This window comes from Molossus molossus, unplaced genomic scaffold (genome assembly GCF_014108415.1).
Source record: "Molossus molossus isolate mMolMol1 unplaced genomic scaffold, mMolMol1.p scaffold_m16_p_3, whole genome shotgun sequence".
Classification (NCBI taxonomy): Eukaryota; Metazoa; Chordata; class Mammalia; order Chiroptera; family Molossidae; genus Molossus; species Molossus molossus.
The window spans coordinates 83329740-83336257 of NW_023425366.1; positions in this window are offsets into that span (position 1 = coordinate 83329740).

Sequence of the window (6518 nt, forward strand, 5' to 3'; positions counted from 1 at the left end):
GAGGCCCTGCCCCACCCAACCTTCTGGCCCATTCAACCTGTTTCCAATGGCTTTACATAGGATTGGTCTGTCTTGGATCCTACTTCATTTTCCTAAATTCTCTCAAACAAGCAGCATCAGCAAGCCCCATACCTCTTGTTAAGTGGCCCCAGTCCTGGCACTAGACGTAGCCAGCCTTGGTTCACAACTTGGCTTTGCCTGAGCACCTCCAAGCCCAGCACAATAAGCAGCCATCAGCAGATCACTTTGTAGCTTATGCCAGTTGTCCCCAGATAAAACACAGGCAGAGGCTGACTTTGCCCCAGAGCCAGCATACCCAGTGGACAGCTCAGACCACATCAAAACACCACCACCCAACACCTTCACAAGTCACACACTCAATGAGTGAACTCGGTGGGTACCAGAGCCTTGCTGAGGTAAATCTTGCTCTGTGTGTTGGGCCCCTAAACCGTTGGTCCTCCAAGGGAGTCAGAGGCCAGTGGTCAGTGGGCACAGTCCTTGCAGCTGATCAGCTGAGTAAATCCCTCCCATCGATGTGCCAACAGAAATCAAGACTCACTTACAACAGAAGGGTGTACAGTCCATACTAGGAGTGCACCTCGAGGGCCCAGCTGGGGTGATCAGGAAGGCTGTGCCACAGGACACCTACTACAATAGGCCACCCTAAGAAGCCTAGGAGACATAGCAACTCTACCTAATACATAAAAACAAACACAGGGCAGCAGCCAAAATGAGGAGACAAAGAAACATGTCCCAAGTGAAAAAACAGAAAAAAAATTCCAGGAAAAGAACTAAACAAAATGAAGATAATCAATCAGATGCAGAGTTCAAAACACTGGCTATAAGGATACTCAAGGAACTTCATGAGACCTTCAAGGAACTTAGTGAGAACCCCAAGGAACTTAGTGAGAATATCAACAACATAAGAAAGGACCAGTCAGAAATGAAGGATGCACTAACTGTAATAAAAATAATTTACAGGGAATCAATAGTAGAGTAGGTAAAGCCAAGTAGCAAACCATCGATTTGGAATATAAGGAAGTAGAAAACACCCAATCAGAACAGCAAAAAGAAAAAAGAATCCAAAAAAACGAGGACAGTGTAAGGAGCCTCTGGAACAACATTTGCATCATGGGGGTGCCAGAAGGAGAAGAGAGACAGCAAGAAGTTGAGAATCTATTTGAAAAAATAATGACAGAAAACTTCCCTAAGCTGGTGAAGGAAAGAAGGAAACAGACATACAAGTCCAAGAAGCACAGACAGTCCTAAACAAGATGAACCTGAAGAGGTCCACACCAAGACACATTATCATCAAAATGCCAAAGGTTAAAAACAAAGAGAGATTAAAACATTCTACAAGAGAAAAGCAGTTTATTACCTACAAAGGAGCTTCCATAAGACTGTCAGCCGATTTCTCAAAAAAACTTTGCAGGCCAGTAAGGAGTGGCAAGAGATATTCAGTGTTGAAAAGCAATGGCCTACAACCAAGATTACTCTATCCTGCAAAGCTATCATTTAGAATGGATGGACATATAAAGAGTTTCCCAGACAAGAAAAAGCTAAAGGAGTTCATCACCACCAAACCAGTATTATATGAAATGTTGAAGTGTCTTCTTGAAGGGGAAGAAGAACAAAAATATGAACAATAAAATGGCAATAAATACATATCTATCAACAATTGAATTTACAAACAAAATAAGCAAGCAGAACTAAAACACACTCATAGATACAGAAAACTTTTCGTTGGTTGCTAGATGAGAGGGGAGTTGGGTGAAATGGGTGAAAAAGGTGAAGGAATTAAGAGGTACAAATTGGTTGTTAGATTGACAAACCTCAAAGGGAAGGGGGTAGGGGGCAGGAAGAGATAAACCAAAGAACTTATATGCATATATGCATAACCAATAGACACAAAAAATAGTGTGGGGAAGTCAGGAGTGGGGCGGGAGTGGGGAGGAGGAGGTAAATGGATGGGGGCTGGGTAGTGGAGACATCTGTAATACTTTCAACAATAAAGATACGTTTAAAAAAATATTTTTTTCATATGCACATGCTCATTAACCTAGCAAGTCCACTACTAGGCTTTTATCTTACTGACATAATCATTCATACATGTGCAAAATTTCATACATATAAGACTATTTGTTATAGGAGCATTGTAATGGCAGATTGGAAACAACCTAAAAGCCCATCAATAGTGACTGATTAAAATAAATCATGAAACAATAAAATATTAGACAGTCAAAAAGAACAAAATAGGAAGCTCTCCATGTATTGATATGGAATGACCTCTGAGATTAATGGATAAGTATGGACACACACACACACACACACACATTTTATAGGGTGTCCCAAAAAATGTATATACAACTTTGAATAATTATAAATCCAGTGTTTATTAAAATACATTTTGCCCTGGCTGGTTTGGCTCAGCGGTGGGAGTGTCAGCTCACAGAACAAAGGGTATCGGGTTCAATTTGTGCCTGGGTTGTAGGTTCAATCACCGACTCCTGTTGGGGTCCTGTGGAAGGCAACCAATCGCTGTGTCTCTCTCACATCAATGTTTCTCTCTCTTTCTCTTTCTCCTCCTCCCTCCCTTCCACTCTCTGTAAAAAAATCAATGGAAAAATATCCTTAGGTGAGGGTTAACAACAAATATATTTCATTTTCAAAATGTAATAGAGTCTACAGACAACCTGTACACATTTTTGGGGACATCCTGTATGTATAGGTGTTATTGACTGTATACGCATAAAGTATCTTTGGAAGAACAACTGAGCAACTCATAATATTAATTGCCTTTGAGAATGGAAACTAGATTGCTTCTTTATATCCTTTGAATTATGAAGCATTTGAATGTATTATCTGTTTTTAAAACTAAATAGAATTAAGTTAAATTTTTTAAGTTGAGTAGGCCTTTGTAACCACAGAAAATAGCTTGGATCCTAATGAGGCATTCCAAGGAAGAAAAAGAAATATCTCAGCAGAGCATAAAAACCAAGATCTATTGTTCCCCTAAGTCCCCAGTTGTCAGGTGGTCCAAATTTTCTACTCCCCATGCCAAGCAGGAAGCATTAACCAATGCCAGAATCTTCCCAGCAACCGAACTCAGGGCTACGGCTGCCCTCACCTTCCTCTCCTTGCGTTCTAGCAGTGGAGAAGCCACTACAGCACACACTTAGACTGAAAAATAAAGAATGGCTGGAACCTTCCAGTTCTTCAGCTGATATAAAACAGTGAAACAAAGAAAGTATTGGAGTCACTGGGACCAGTGACTACCGATCCTTATGCCACCTCCTCGTCAGAGCACAGCCGTTGAGTTCTCTCCTTGCATCTGCTCCAGTGACTAAGTGTCTGACTTACACAAGCCCCCCAGCCTTGGTTAGAAGGAGGTAGTGCAGGTGAGGCCCACTGTAAGGTAGAGCTCATCTTTATAGACATTCTTTCTAAAGTTAAATGTAATAAATCTGTTTTTGTTTAAGTGGCAGATGGATTGTTCTTTGGCTTTAGGAAAACTTTTGTGCGCAAAGTGAACCAATATGGTCTGAAAGGAAAAAAACACAGGGCAAGCTTTAAGATCTGGATCTAATTACTTAATCGCTTAGCAGTCAGCCATGATTTATGGTCAAGGTCACGGTGAAAGTGACTTCCTAGAATGCCTTACCCCTTGTCTTTAGCACTTTACCTGTATTAATTTATTTACTTTTCAGAACAATTCTAAGAGGTAGTTATTACTCTGATTTCCATTTTACAAATGAGGCAACTGAAACATGGGAAGTTTAATTGGCACAAAGTTACCCAAGGGTTAAACAACAGAACTAGGATTGAATCCAGATAATGTGGCTCCAAAGGCTGCACTCTCAACAAAACACATGGTATTCTGTCATAGTAATTTTACCTGTAGTGTGATCTAAGCAGAAAAAGTAATCATTTTAGTTAGAAGCAGCCCCTCCTGAAACTCACAGATCAGAGTACATGTGGATGTCTATATTTATTTCCTTTAGTCAATGTTTTGTACACTGTTGAATCTTTTTGTTCTGAAGACATAAAAAAAAAACACCCAGGAGCTTTGCAACACTAATTTTCCTGAAATAAACACAATTCCCCCTTATCCTGTCCCCCTCATTTTTCTTCTTCCCTCCATCAGTGGTTCTCAACCTTCCTAATGTTGTGACCCTTTAATATAGTTCCTCATGTTGTGGTGACCCCCAACCACAAAATTATTTTTGTTGCTACTTCATAACTGTAATTTTGCTACTGTTATGTCTTAGGCGACCCCTGTGAAAGGGTCATTTGACCCCCAAAGGGGTCACGACCCACAGGTTGAGAACCGCTGAAAAGCAGTGTTTCATTTAATGTACCTATCATCTAGTGTGAGCAAAGAAAGCAAATAAAACAGGAATACTAAGCAACATTTAGGGGAAGACTTGAGTCCTAAGACTGAAGACTGGAAAACTTAGCTGGACAACAGCACAGTGGCATTGGCACATGAATCTCCTGACCCTCACTCATGAGTTATTCATACTAGGCAAAGACTAAAAATAGGACACCTGCACCTCACCATGCCATTTCTTGATTTTACCTAGAAATTGCTACAGTTTCTCCTCGTGTTACTACCTCTTCTAAGATTCTCCACCAGGAAGAAAGCAGACAGATCCACTGAGAAGCAGCATTATGGAGCCTAAGAACCGCCAGATGAACAGCTGGACCACTTAACATTCCAATGACCCTATCATCCACCAGCCTGTGATCTTGGGCTGACTGCTTATGCCTCCGGCTTCATTATCCAGGGACTAATAAGGCTGATCATGTGAAAACATGGCGATGATGTAAGTGCCCACCACCTTAGGTGATAAAGAAATGAAACCAATTATTACTGGCATGTATTTATCTAATTTACACATCTTTTGAATCTTCCTCATGTTTTTATTCCTCAAATCATAGCATATGTAATAAAATTCTACAGCTCTTAACATGACTACAAGTATGTGCTAACTTAAAAAAAAAAAGACTATGAACTATTTCAAACACACAGAAAAGCATGGGAAATAATACACTATCACCTATGTTTGTATCTATTTAAAACATAGTGCTGTCTTGTATGTTTTAAAACTTAATATAAATGATATTGGATTGTCCATGTTATTCTATAACTTGCTCCATCATCCCCAGCATTATGTTTTTCAAATTTAGCCATGGTGATATATGTAGCTTTGTTAGTTATTTTAAATGCTCTATGGTATTCAGTTGTATGAACCTACCATAATGTATTTCTACATTCTCCTACTGGTGGACATTTAGATTTTTCCAAGTTTACAAAGAATAATGCAATAGACATCCTCCTCATGACTGCTTCTTTGGGTGTCCGTGGGAGACTTTCTCTAGGGCACAATCCAGAGGAGGAATTGCTAGGTTCATAAGATAAGCCCATTTTCAACATTACCAGCTCTTGCCAAGTCATGTTCCAAATTGCTATAGCATTTTGTTATTGCAGTTTGTGGTTTTGTTTGTTTATTCTTTATTGAGATATATTTTACATGCCACAAAACTTACCCATTTAAAGGGTACAATTTAATAGTTTTTAGTATATTTGCCAAACTTTACAATATAATTTTAGATTCATGTAATAGTGTTTTTATTTATAAATATACTTAAGACATCTATCTGTAAAGCTGGTTATGTGTTCTGTCCAATGTATCCATGGAAATCCCCTGGGAGGAGCTAGTTTGTACAGATTTCCTTGTTCTAAACCTGTTGTTCGAGTAGGTAGCTAGAAGGAACATTCCTAATCAGATTATGAAACTGCTTCAACACATGTTCCTGTTATTTGCTATAAAAAGCATTCCTATTTATTCACCTCGGAGTAAAATGACTCAGAACTAACTCTATGTGAAGAGAATGGGAAGGGTGTTATACCAAATAAAGGAATTATTTTTCCCCAAAACAATTCTTGCTGAAACCAGAAAGGGAGGGAGGTGTGAATCAGCATAGATGTTGGAGTAAACATTTGTGAAAGCCAGTGCATTGGCAAAGGAGAAGAGAGCAACCACCTTCCTCCTCCTCCACCCCACATACACAGGTTAATTTGTTGAGCTTTTAATCAAATAATTTTCATACTCTGAGTTATTAGTGGCACCTTCAAATACTGCTTACTCCTATTTAAACTTAATGTGTTAATTGACAATGGGGATTGTCGAATATGACTTGGAATAAACATTTATATAAAAATGTTTTCTTATCCAGATACTAAGTGTTAAAATTCTAATACATTTTTTTCTGCTTGGAATCTCATAGGAAATATCAGGTTCATGACAACATTGGTTCTATTGTATCAGCTCATTCCTTTTAGTCATTGGCTTAAGGACCTCAGTTTTCAGATGCTATGGTTTTATTTCATCAGGTGTTTGGCAGCTTTCTGAAATTTCCTCCTTGCCCTTCAGACTTTTCTACAAGTACAGAGGGTACAGTCACACATTCTGTGACCCACCCTGCTGGTGACATTAAGACCTGGCAATGTAAGA